We start from the raw sequence: 13,141 nt of genomic DNA on the forward strand, positions 1-13,141 counted from the left end.
TTATCCTGCCGGATCCGGAACCGGATCTTGGATCCGGTGCATCTCTACCTGTAACATTACTCTATCGAATAGAGAAATCGTGATGCGCAGAGCCATGAACCGGTCTCGCTGTGCAAGAAGGCAGAATCCTGACGTACCCTTTAAAAGTTCTGATACCCTTCCAGAAAGTGTGTGTGTGTGTGTGTGTGTGTGTGTGTGTGTGTGTGTGTGTGTGTGTGTGTGTGTGTGTGTGTGTGTGTGTGTGTGTGTGTGTGTGTGTGTGTGTCTTGCTTGTTTTGAAAGCCTCCAGTGGAGAATGACCAAACAGTTCCAGTCAGCTCCCCGGTGACACACTCAATTCCGGTCACCAGTGCGTTCAACACACACACACAGTTGCTGCCCATGCATAGCACACAGTCCCAAGTGTGTGGTGGGCATTACACGCACAGGCTCAAGTGTGTGTGTGTGTGTGTGGCAAGTTGGCATGCGGTGTGAAGGCACGCTGGCCCAGACTGTGAAGGCGGAAGTGGCCGACTGTGGGGGCCTACAGATGGCTGCCTCACTGCCCGCTCACAATCCCCACCGTGTGTGTGTGCGCGTGCGCGTGCGCGCGACTCGAGTGTGCGTGCATACTGTCAAAACCATCCTTTGTTTGTCTGCCTGAGGCTGTGTGTGTGTGTGTGTGTGTGTGAACGACTGCATGAGCAGTAGCCAGGGGACATGGCCTAAAGGGGTCAGGGTGTGTGTGTGTGTGTGTGTGTGTGTGTGTGTGCCCCTCTTTGTATGGTAACCTTTGCCCCATTTCCTTCGCTGCCTTTGTGCAGGCTCACAAGCCAGTATTTATGCATTTGATCGCGTGTGCATGTGTGCGCACACACACACACACACACGCAGGGCCGCTTATAGCTTTGGCCAGGCCCAGGATAGAATCCTCCAAAAGGGTTCCCTTTTCAACACAAACAATGTACTGACAACCCAATGCTGGGACTGCTCTCTCTCTCTCTGGGCCTGGGACAGTTCCCCTCCCCTCCCAGCTCCCCTCCTGTTCCTGCACACGTGCATACATAGACTCACACACACACATATTTACGCTCATACAGTACATACACTCGCACTTAGTCACACGTGGTCTGGCACACACACACACACACACACACACACACACACACACACACACACACACTCCCCTTGTGATGGCGACGTGTGAGCAGAGTGTTGACGTGACTGGCCATTTTTGGGCCCCCTCGGAGTGGGATGCTATTTTGGAGACCGCTTTGGCGCCACTGACAAGGAGAGAACGTACAAACGCACACACACTCACACTCATGCAGCGCGGCCATGTGTATAGACACACACACACACACACACAGACACACACACACCGACAGGCAAGCATGAACCATGTGTATAGGCACACTCTCAAAGACAAATGCACATATGCTCTGCTTTACAGCATAGCACATGACCACATTTGGTCATCTCTCGTACCTTGTGTGTGACTGAGTGACATAACAAAGCACAAACACACGCACACAGATGTGTTTTCACAAGGAAAGCATTTATTCTGTAAAATGGTACTGCCTGCATTCCCTCAGCTTCTTGAATTATTTGCACATACATGAAAATGCTTGTCACTGAGTAGCAGATTGTGATGTTCAGGACAGAGGCTGCCCTGCATCAACAGTAGGCATGCTCTCGGCCTCTTTCATGGCAATGATTTGCTAAATTTACTGGAGCATTGCACAAACATGCCAGTCATGCAGGAAGGTGTCTGTCCGTCTGTCTGTCCGTCTGTCTGTCTGTCTGTCTGTCTGTCTGTCTGTCTGTCTGTCTGTCTGTCTGTCTGCGTCTTCTGCTGCTACCCTGGGGTGAATTTCTCGAAACCAAAGTTGCTTACTACATTAGCTACTTCGTTGATTTCAATGCATTTTCCCATTGGCAACTACCGAAGTTGCTAACAGGCTAACAACTTCCCTTTTGAGAAACTCACCCCTGAAGTGGCACATTGTGTTATCTGACTGGAGTGTCTGCAATGTATTATTGTCTTGAGAATTGGCTGTGCCAATTGAATACTTTTTTCAGTTCTATTGAAGCAATCTAGGGTATGAGTGGTATTTTGCTGGCATATAACCCTTTTTTGTGTGTTTTGTTTGTCAAGCTAGGTCCCAAACTAGTCATAAAGGTTAGAAAACAAAGCTCCTTGACACACACAGCTCCTCGACACACACAGCTCCTCATTGGCATGACACAGTTAATTAATTGTGACTCTTCGGTCTACTGACCCTGATGAAGCAAGTTTCCCTGGGTAATGTGCGACTGACAGAACCAAAAGATTAATCTCCTTGGCGAGGGTCAAGACAATGATTTAAGACCTTCTGTTGACATGTCCTCAAATTGGCCTGGTCAGCAGCCTCTCACTTCCCTCGTGCACACACACACACGCACTCCAACCTCAAATCCCCCCTCTCCTCCTCCTCCTCTCCAACCAGATCACTCTCAATCCCATAATCCCGCTGGGCCTCCTTCCTTCGCTAGTGGAATCAGAGGATTCGGCTGACCTGATTGACAGCTGTCAGCCTTGAGGTTATGTCCTTTACGGCTGCTTACTAGGGCAGCTCTGGCGACCAGCTGTAGACTTTCTGTCGTGCCTTGGTAAGTGTGTATACCAGCAGTCTACAGCTGATCGATCACTCTTTGGCCATTTCTCAGTGTTCTAGTAAGCGCACTTGGAAGTGTGTCAGCCTAATTGGTCACGCCCAGTGATTGGATACCCTTCGGTGAACTCTACGGAGTATCCAATCACTGGACGTGACTAATTAGGCTGACACACTTCCAAGTGCGCTTACTAGAACATTATGAAATGGCCTTCGTGTGCGTGTGTCAACAATGAACAAGAGACTGATCATTCTTGTGGTTGTCCGTCTTGGATGGCCTGCTGGAAAATTGGCCTAAGGACATTGATATGTCCTGCAGCATATTTACACATGTCTCACATTGCACAAATAATGCCAGTATCGCACATTTACGCACTTCTGCATGCAATCCATCCCATTCGAGGTTTGGAGGGAAGGAAGGTATGAGTGAGGGAAACTGACTGCTGTAATGGTCGTATTTGCTGCGAGTTGTTGAAATGACACGGTCATGGCATATTATTGGCATACTTCTCTCCCAGATACCACGCCAAGGAAATGTCAGCCTCTGGCGGCACAGATCTTCTTCAGGCTGTCACTGTTTGTCCATTAGATTGCATACACTTCTTCCAATGCATATATTTTATTGCTACATCTCTTGACAAGTTAAAAAAAAAAAAGCATGCAATAGCATGCGAGCATGCTCGGTCTTGTTTTTTTAACAAACGTGTGCCTATCCTGTTACATGCACATGTGACAAAAACATGGGAGCTTGCTATCTTAATACATCTGCTGTGCATCGTTTTCTGCTTCCAACAAAAAACATCTCGGATCAGACGGCATAGTCATAGTCAGTTCGTGGCGTTCTTTCCTCGTGCTGTGTCGTAGCACGCCTGCTGTCTTGCACGGGGCCCGGGCATCACCAAAGGCTTTGTTGTTTTTCTCCCTGTATTTCTCACCCCTCAGTGAGGTGTTTGGCCTACAGTAACCCTGAGCCATTGCCTGCATAATTTTAATACCCACTGACTGGCTTGAGTAACTTGGAAAGGTTGGCTCAGTCAGAAGGCATGATTTCTCGCTGGCAGCTTTTGCTGGGCCCAGGACAAAGTCATCTGAGAGGGCCCCCTACGCACACATACAATGTAACAGGGACCCAATTCTGGGCCCCTATCTCCCTGGGCCTGAGACAACATACCCGTTCTCGGCGGGCCTGCGGAACATACCCGTTCTCGGCGGGCCTGCGTGCGTGTTCTGGGCTCTTAGCGGGTGATGATTTCTTGCCTGGCAGGCCCGCTGGCAGGGCGAGGGGCCGCGGAAGTGTCCATGGGGCTAGTTTTAATTGCCACCCGCAAGTGGTGTTGTGTGGCAATGCCATTGCCGCCATCCATCTCACAGGGCGATTAGGTCGAGCTCACAATCGGCTCCTTTGTGCTTGCGGAAAACAAAAAAAATAGGCCCTCCATGAATTGATTTGATTTGGATGAGAACAAAGCGTTTCCCCTGTCTCACTTACAGTACAGTGCGTGTTGTGCCGGGGTGTTGGCTGGCCAATTGTGCGTAGCCCTAAGTCCTTATTAGCTGGCTTATTGGGGCCTGGTGGTGGGGGCTGCATGTGTTGTGTGGGGGGCTAATTGTGTGTGTGGATGGGGGGTTACTATAGTTCGTTGACTGAGAGTAACCTCTGGTGTGCATGCATGCATGCATACCAAGAGCCAGCGCGGGGCTGTTTGACTTGCTCACAAACCACATTGTTTCCAGTGCAGCCAGCGAGCAGTGAAAGCCAGCCGCCTGATTGGCTGACGCCCAACCCCCCCTACCCCCCCGGCAACCGTCTCTGGGTAAGAGGCACTTTTGGTTTCATCTCTCAAGAACTTTTTGTTCTCTGGGACGCCCACCGACCTAAAGCGGTCTTGCGCGTCTACACACACACACACACACACACACACACTGCAATGTACACTCGCACGTGCACACTCATAACTGGCACAATGGTGTTGTGCTGGAAATGAGAAGATGAAGGATGAAGTTAGACTAAACAGTCGTGCGGGGAAAAGTGTGTGTGTGATCGCTAAAGAAGGAAGGGCTCAAGGAACCGTACTGTTTGTGTTCTCCTTGAAAGGCTTGAGAATGTCTTTGTGTGTTTGTGTCTGGGTGTCTTGTGCAAAGGAAGTCCTTTTGATATAAAGCCTCCATCCAAGGCCGTCTGGTGGCTGCTACAGACCTCATTTGCCCAGATCTTATGGAAACTGTTTAATACACTATAATTTACTCAAGGAACTGAGTAGAAATGGCCTGGTAACACAAACACACACAATTTGTTGAGAATCTCTGACTGGGTTGACAGAGACCAGGCTGGAGTTTCCCATGACTTTCATTGGACCTTTAAGAATAGGCAGAATAGTTGTGCATCTCTTTTAACAGCTGCTTTTCTATACAGTACACAACTCACAATAAGCTTCGAAAAAACAATGAGTGCTTTTCCCATTTGCTCCTAATTGTAATTACCGTAAAAGGTAATGTTCTTTCACTGTCACGGTAGGACGGTGTGTGTGCATGGGCTCACAGAAAAAGACAGACCTGAAGAAATGAGCTCATATTACACCTCCCCTTGAGTTAAATAATTGAGTTTTACCTTTCCCCTGTACTTCGAACTATTCTGAGTATGCCCGTGCAAATTTTAATTCCAAGCTAGCCATTAACATTGAATAACATCGAGGATTCCATGTTAATTGCTAGCTTGGAGGTAAAATTTGCTTGGACGCCATATTTAGAGAACGGTTGAAAGTGCAGGAGAAATGTAAAACTCAATCATTTAACTCAACGGGAAGTCTAATATGAGCTTATTTCCAAAAATGGTACAGTATCACTTTAAAGTCTGATGGCAGTTGTTCTGCCAGCCTGTCACTGTGGCTCATTCAGCCTGATGACTAAATCAGGGGTCAGTCTATCTCATTATTTCGAAACCCTTTGGCTGTTAGGAGCCCTTTCCACATTGGCGTGTGTGTGTGTCAGTCCCCTCTGCTGTGTTGTTCCTTCATAGCAGAGATAAGTGAAGAGTTGTGGGGTGGTCTTGGGGAGCAGACACACTTGTGTAATCAGGGGGAATGGCACACTGAGACTGGAACCCGCGCACATACACACACGGCCTGTAAAGTGTGAGTGGATGAGCGATGAAACAAACAAACGGACAAAGCATTCCAGGAAGTACGTGTTTTGTGTTCTTGTGAAAAGGACCTACTGTTGGTGTAAAGATGGGTGCGTGTCTATGTTCCCACAGCCCATTGGTCCCACATCACTAAGAATTTTAACATTTCTTTTTTATGCCCACTGATCCCACAACCCATTGGTCCCACAGCATATTCCTGCTGCTCCATGTTCCCACATTTCAAATGTAGGCCATATGCTCCATGGCGGGGAGGACGGCACATTCTCTTAGTTTACTCGGAAATGTGTAAACATGGAGTTGTGGAACATACCGTAGGGCCTACATTTAAATAATTTCTTACAAATTTGGAAGCCGTAGGAATGGGCTGTGGGACCAACGGGCTGTGGGAACATGGAGTTGACCCCAGCCTCCTCATCCATGGCTAACCTTTTGCTAACTGCATGCAAAGCACCCATACCCACACCATCAGGTGAACTGCAATATACACTGGAATGTTAAGGTGCATTTCATTTGGGAAGCAGTTTATTGTGCCGTCATAAAAATAGAAGCAGAAGAACACGGGGAAAAAAAACAGAAGTCCTTTATTAGACGTGTGAAGGGCCAGGCTAGCTTATAGCTCAACCGGGTGACTGTACTGGGCCTGTCCTGTTGCTTTGGTGTGGTGGTATTGTGTGTGTTGGTCATCTGTCCTTAGTTATTCATAGCAAAGTGCACAGAGGTTTTTTTTATGGTAGTTGGTCTTAGGACGCAGACACACTTGTGTAACATGGGGGGAGTGGGACACAAGCAAACAGGTGTGTGCACACGCGCAATCACACATAAAAGCTGCCCCCTGACAGTGTTTAGTCAGCACATCACCAATGGGGCCCTGTGTTCCAGACACCTGTGCGGTCTAATGGGGGATGGGCCCGGGGGCTTGCGTCACTTTCTCTTGCCAGATTTGAACAGGTGTGCGTGTGTGCGCGTGTGCGCGCGTGCGTGCGCGCGTGCGTGTGGAATTTGCGCAATACTCTCTAGAAGTGTGTGTGTTTGTGTCTGTTTTGGAGGGGGGGGGGTGTTATCTGCACAACACTTTCTCCAAAATTAAGTAGATAGACCTGTATGTGTCCCGTGCTGTGGGCATGTATTGGTCATTCTCTTGTACAGGCTGTAGAGCCCATGTGGCACATGTGTGCTTAGCAGTGTTTCCTGTTAAATCTTTCATTAGCCAAGGTCATGGGGGTCAGTCAGAGAGGTGCCCATCACCATTGGAAAAAAAATTCTCTGAAATATGGTATGAAGGGTTATTTGATGAAGCAACTTTCAATAATTCACAAACATTCACAACACAACATTTTTATCTTTTCAGGGGACTGGGTCAAAGTGGTTTGGTGTTCTCTGAATTCCTGTCATGCCAACTCGACTCGGCTCTACTTTATCTGTGTGTTCTGTATGTGTGTCAGTCGTACAAATGTGTCAAGTATTTTGTGTCTGGAGCAGAGGGATGTTGTTTTCCCATCAGATTTGAAGATATGCACACAACAATAGACCACAGCATGCCAGGGCTCTACCGTCACGTGCACGCGCACACAAACACCTGCCAATGCTTTCTGGTGTTTTTTTGCATCTGGTGTGTTTTCTTGTCCATTTTCGCTGGTTTTAGCTGACATTAGGTGGTGCGTGCGTGTGTGGCATATTGTTGATTTTTTTTTGTTGCAAGACTGGGATCCACACACGCACACCTGTCAATGCTTTCTGATGGTTTTTTTGTATCTGGTGTTTTTTTTCTTGTGCATTTTCTCAGTTTTTTTGCTGACACATTAGGTCTTTTCGTGTGTGTGCGTGCGTGCGTGCGTGCGTGCGTGCGTGCGTGCGTGCGTGCGTGCGTGCGTGCGCGGCACGCCATCACTCTGATGTGGCATTTCTGATGTACACACACACGCATCATAATCAGAAACGGTGTGTGTTTGAGCAGCTGTGTCGCCACCACATTAGCTGGCCGCGGGGAAATAAAGATTAACCGAGAGGGAAAGAAATCGTGCAAGGTGGAAGAAATGAAGCGTTTGCCCTGTAGTAACCTCTCCTCAGTGAGCTGAACTGCAGTAACCCCACACGGGTATTGTCTAGGTAAGCCGGAGCAGGTACAGTGTGATTAGGGCTCAGCCGCTGGTGTAATCCGCCACAAAACTGGCAGGCAAAACGTTTAGGTTTGGGCAAAAAATGAGGTATTTATTGTTATTTGTGACGAGATTGTGTGGGACATGATTTTCTTCTGGGTACATGCAGATTTATGTTTTTTTTTTAATCATGTTAATGCTCTGCTCTGCAAATGCATAGAGTTGAGCTCACTGTTGTTAGTCTATGGGTAGCTATGGCACTGCGGAGTGATTTTTCTACCAGTTCAGTTTGCTCGCTAAGGAAAATTGCAGACAAAGACGTAACTCCATTACGTAACTGAACATATCTTAATTTTTGTTGTTGCTTATGATGTCTTCAGTGCATGAATAATTAAGGAAACATTCCCCCATGTGATCATCCAAGTCCCTTGCAAAAATGATGCTAACAATTTTGTTCTTAATGCATCTCATTTTCATTTGTTTCCTGCTTTTTTTTCTCTTTTTTTCTCTAGTTCGCTAAAGAGAAAAAAAGAACAGTATCCAGTGTGCTGTGTTTATGAACTTTTCACATTGATCACGTTGTCCTGCCTTACACCTGCACCTGGACAGCTGAGGGGTTGTGCACAAGGACTTTCTTGCACGTTTTTTGAAGTTTCCTCACAAATTGAGTGGCTGTGCGTAGTAGTTTTAATCTGCTTTATTCCACATCACCTAGCGCTCAGCTTTGGCCTGCCCTGCAGTAACCCCAGCTGCTGCTGCTGCATAATTGAGCAACCTTTAGTAGCTCCTGGCCAAATCACACTGCTGCATAATTTAGGGAAGTGGAGACTAGGCGGCCCAGCCCAGGTGTGTCTCTCTCTGTGGCCACCTGCGGAGGGAGAGCAGTGTGCAGGTGTGCTCTGAAGTAACCCCGGCCTGCATGCTCCATAGATTGGTTTTGAGAAATGCACCCCTGGTCTGAAATCAAAGTTGCTTACTACTTGTACATTAGCTACTTTAATGTTTTCAATGCATTTTCCCATTGGCAACAACTTCTCTTTTGAGAAATGCACCCCAGCTCTGCTCATCACTGCTCATCGCTAATTGATGCATTTGGGCTTCTTAAAAACGATTTTTAGATGACTCGCCGATGAGTCATTTTAGACTTGACGTCATAGTATGTAGTAGATGAAGATGGTTTTACATGCTGCATCGTTTAATTTTCCTGATGCGGACAAATCTTCCCAGGCCACAGACTGAGCTTTCAAATGAAGTAGCTCACTGTGAAAAGACTTGATTAATAGATGGTTCTACAAACTGCACGGGCGGCTGAGTCTTCCTAAGCAGCAGTCTCGCCTTTCATTGCTTGGCAACTCCCAGTAAAAACTGTATGCAATCGTGGTACACAATACTTATAAGATAAACTGTACAGCAACATAAAGGCGACAGCGGTGGCTTCCTTCTTCTGAAGGGAGTTTCCATACGCTTCTGCCACATGGGGATTTGTTTACAATGGCTGAGGCGGAAGTATGACCTCTGGCAAAGCAATCCCACGTGGGTATTGTTTAGGTAGACTCTACATAGTGCAGGTTTGACCTAGAGTAACCTCCTACCTTTTTTCCTGCTGTGTTAATTATTTAGGGACCTTTGGTGGATGGATGTCTCGGTAGGCTGCACAGCAACCACCTGTGACCTGTTAAGGGAGTCTCAGGCAGGTATGACGTAGCCTACCACCGTCCCAAATGGCCATTGTTTAGGTAGACTAGAGCAGATCTGACCTGTAGTAACCCTGCATGGCTGTTTGTAATCTACATGAAGGAAGTTGTATAAAGATGTATAAAAAGTGGCCCTGCCGTGGCCAACCGGTAGGGCACTCGTCTGCCGTGCGGCTGACCCGCGTTCGATTCCCGGCCCTGGTCCTTTGACGGCCCTTCCCCGTCTCTCTCTCCCCATTCGCTTCCTGTCACCACCTTCACTGTCCTATCATAAATAAAGTCGAAAAGACCAACAAAAAACAAAAATGTATAAAAAGCATTGTAGACACTTAGTAGTAAATGATAAATGATGAACAAAACATTTTTTTTTGTAAACGAGTGGGAAATGTTATGTTAATATTTTATTATTTTTTAAATTTATTTAATACTTGTATTGTTTTGTAAATGAATAAAACAAGGCAATATTGTATTTCACACAAGCCAGCTCAATGTGCTTCTTAATAAATAAAAAAAACAGGATATTGGTATTCAATTATGACTCTGAAAAAGTCTGATTTCAGTGTAGCATACTGGAGTCACACCACAGTTCTGCATTAGGTGCCTTAACTTGATTTTTGCTTTATATACTCGATTACATACAACAGTCTGGTACCCAAATGAAGAAACCTGATTCCATGCAACCGCCAATCGTTTTCAACTGAACTTAAAACGACGTGAATGAATGATGATCTGTAGATGCATTGTGTATTGTTTAACTAGTCTGCACAAAGTGAATGACTATGAGTGAACATTCTCCTCACACTGCGTTATTTTAGGTAGCCTATTTCCAATGTATCCCGGTACCTTTGCTGCGTTGTTTGGGCAGGCTGCTGGAGGTATGATGTGTGATGATTCCTTCAGGGTATTGTTAATCCTGGTGGAGGCATGCCCTGTAGTGACGAGTGGTGTTGAGATGCGCCATGATTAGTCATGGCAAACCACTTCCCAGAAACACGATTGCTCCAGGGTGTACGAGGAGGTGCGTTATCTTTTAATGCAGATGGCCTAGTCACTGCCACATCCTGTTGATGAGCCCATCACAAGGTGAAGACATGTTAGTGAATCAAACATAAGGGATGTATAAAAAGCATTGTAGACTCTCAGTTAATGATCAATGATGAACAAAACTTCAGCATTTATTTTTGTAAATGAGTGGGAAATGTTTTATAGGTATGTTTTTTTTTATCAAATATTTAAAAAGATTTGTAAATTAATAAGAAGTCTGTTTAAAGGTTTGTAAAATCTTGAACACATTATTTGCAGATTTTTATGAAGCATACGTTTATAAAACTTAGTAAATAAATAAAAATGGTTCATCCTTGGTTAATTGTTTACTAAGTCTTTATAATGCTTTTTATGGATCCCTCATTAAAAAGTGTTACCAAAAACAATAGTCCTGCTGCCAGACAATGGTAGTAAATTGCTACTGTGACATGCTGGATTGAAACGTTGCAGTTTGTTAAAAAACTTGTATATTTTTCTGGAGCTCAGCCCCAGAATGCAGACCACATCCTCCCACAATCATACAGTCACACATTTTCCAATCAGGTAGAGATGTTTTTAAAGTGGCTCCACGTGCTCTATAAGGTAGATAGACAGGCACTGGCAATGATGTAAGGCAACACGCCTTACCATGCAGCAGGGAAAGTGATCTCCTCTTGTTCCATGACATATCCACCATATTTGGTAACCTGACATGCCGAATAATTTGGGCCATTTGGTGCTGGTGTGTCTGGCGTAGCCAGATTGGGCACTGGTGCCCATTGACTCACACCAAGTACACACATGGATAGTCTACTGTTAAAGGGAGAGGATGTCAAGTTTTACTGGTTTATTTTTAGAAATAATGCTTAACTCATTCACAAATGTTAAATCTTTTTCATGTATATTCATTTAGCCCCATCATGCATGAATAGGTGGATCTCCATTGTCAGTCATGGACATTTTTTGCTGCAAAACAGTCAAACCAGTAATTTTTTGTGTGTTTACTTAGTAAATATTCAGAAAAAGATCAAATTTATGAATGGGCAGCATATACTTAAAATAAAGTACTAAAATTACATAAACTATATTTTTAAGGGATCTCGGAAAATAAATGACTTGCAGTAACCCCACATGCTCTATAATTTAACCAACCTGGTGCAACTATAACCGGCAGTTTACCCCCCTCTGTCCTGTCCTGCTCTGCCTGCTACATAATTGAGGTAAATTGATGCTGGTGTATCTGGTCCCACCACATGCAACCTCGTTTAGGTAGGCTTACACGATGCATATCGGGTATGACCGACAGTAACCTCTTCTGCTACTGCTGCATGCCCTATAGTAACCCCACAGCGGCGGTGGCCACTGTTTAGGTAGCTAGCTGGATGCAGGTGCATGTGTGTGTCGGTAGCCGTTGGATACCATTGTGTCGGAACACAGCTGTCGACGGTGCTGCTGTGTTGCTCTGGTCTTGCATCGCTGCTGGAGGCCTTCCGGTCTAGCCTGCTGGGTGGCTTTGGAGCAACAAGCCATGTGCTTTAAGCCTTCTCTCATGTTTTCAAAACAAGGCTACTGGACTAGGGGTTGGGGTCCTGTTTATGCTACTTACTGCCTGGTAAAAAAAAATTCTCTAGATTTTCTTTGTCCCATTGACATGTCTTTGTAGGGATGTAAAATGTGGCAAAACTTTTCTTGCAGCAGCCACACCATACAATGCATAACCTAACCTAAGTTTTAATGACAAAATCCAGCAAAGTCAGTATTTACATACCTGCGATTTACATGCAAATACCACACTCACTGCAATGACTAACCCGAGAGGAATAAGTAGGCAAAACGAGCTGAGTCTGGGGAAGAGATTGAGAAGCGTGACTGAGCTTAGCAGCTGTGTGGTGGAGCCTGAATCAGCTGTTCTACAACTCGGCACTGATGGATCTGACCAGGTGGCTGTGCGTGTGCATAAATCAGATGCTGGGAAAAGTGTGTGTGTTTACTGTGTACTGTGTACTGTGTAGTGTGTGTGTGTGTGTGTGTGTGTGTGTGTCAGATGCTGTGTCAGGGTCTGCACATGTATATCAGATACCGTGAGAAGCTGTCCCGCCATGCATTACATTACATTACATTACAATGCATTTGGCAGACGCTTTATAACCAAATCGCCTTACAAACGAGGACCTAATGTGCATGCACACACACACCGCGTATCTGATGTGGTGGGAGTCATTGTTCTTGGCCTATAGGCTGTATTGCTGTACATGGCCTTCTTCTCTTTCCCATGCTTTACAATACAGTAAGCTCTCTCCCTTTCTGTGAGCTGAAAGTGGTAAAGGCGTAACATGATTCTGCCACCCCTCTCTCTCCCTCCCCTCAGACACCTGTTTTTCCAGCACGTGAATTAGGATGTGAATTATGTGTGTGTCCTTGTACTGTTCTTCTCTCCTGCCACCCCCAACCCCACAGGCACCTCTTCTCCCTGCACATAAAGGATGACCTGTGTATTTGAGATTAACATTGTGGGTGTGGGTTTGGTATTACATTTGTGTGTCTGACCTTGCA

General features: G+C 45.9%; 1 protein-coding gene across 1 annotated transcript in view; it reads left to right on the forward strand.

Annotated features, from left to right (window-relative positions):
- Positions 1–13,141, forward strand: part of LOC134436355 (E3 ubiquitin-protein ligase MYLIP-A-like) — a 29,818-nt gene that overhangs the window by 5,915 nt on the left and 10,762 nt on the right. The window lies entirely within an intron of this gene.

The sequence above is a fragment of the Engraulis encrasicolus genome, chromosome 20 (assembly GCF_034702125.1).
Source record: "Engraulis encrasicolus isolate BLACKSEA-1 chromosome 20, IST_EnEncr_1.0, whole genome shotgun sequence".
NCBI lineage: Eukaryota > Metazoa > Chordata > Actinopteri > Clupeiformes > Engraulidae > Engraulis > Engraulis encrasicolus.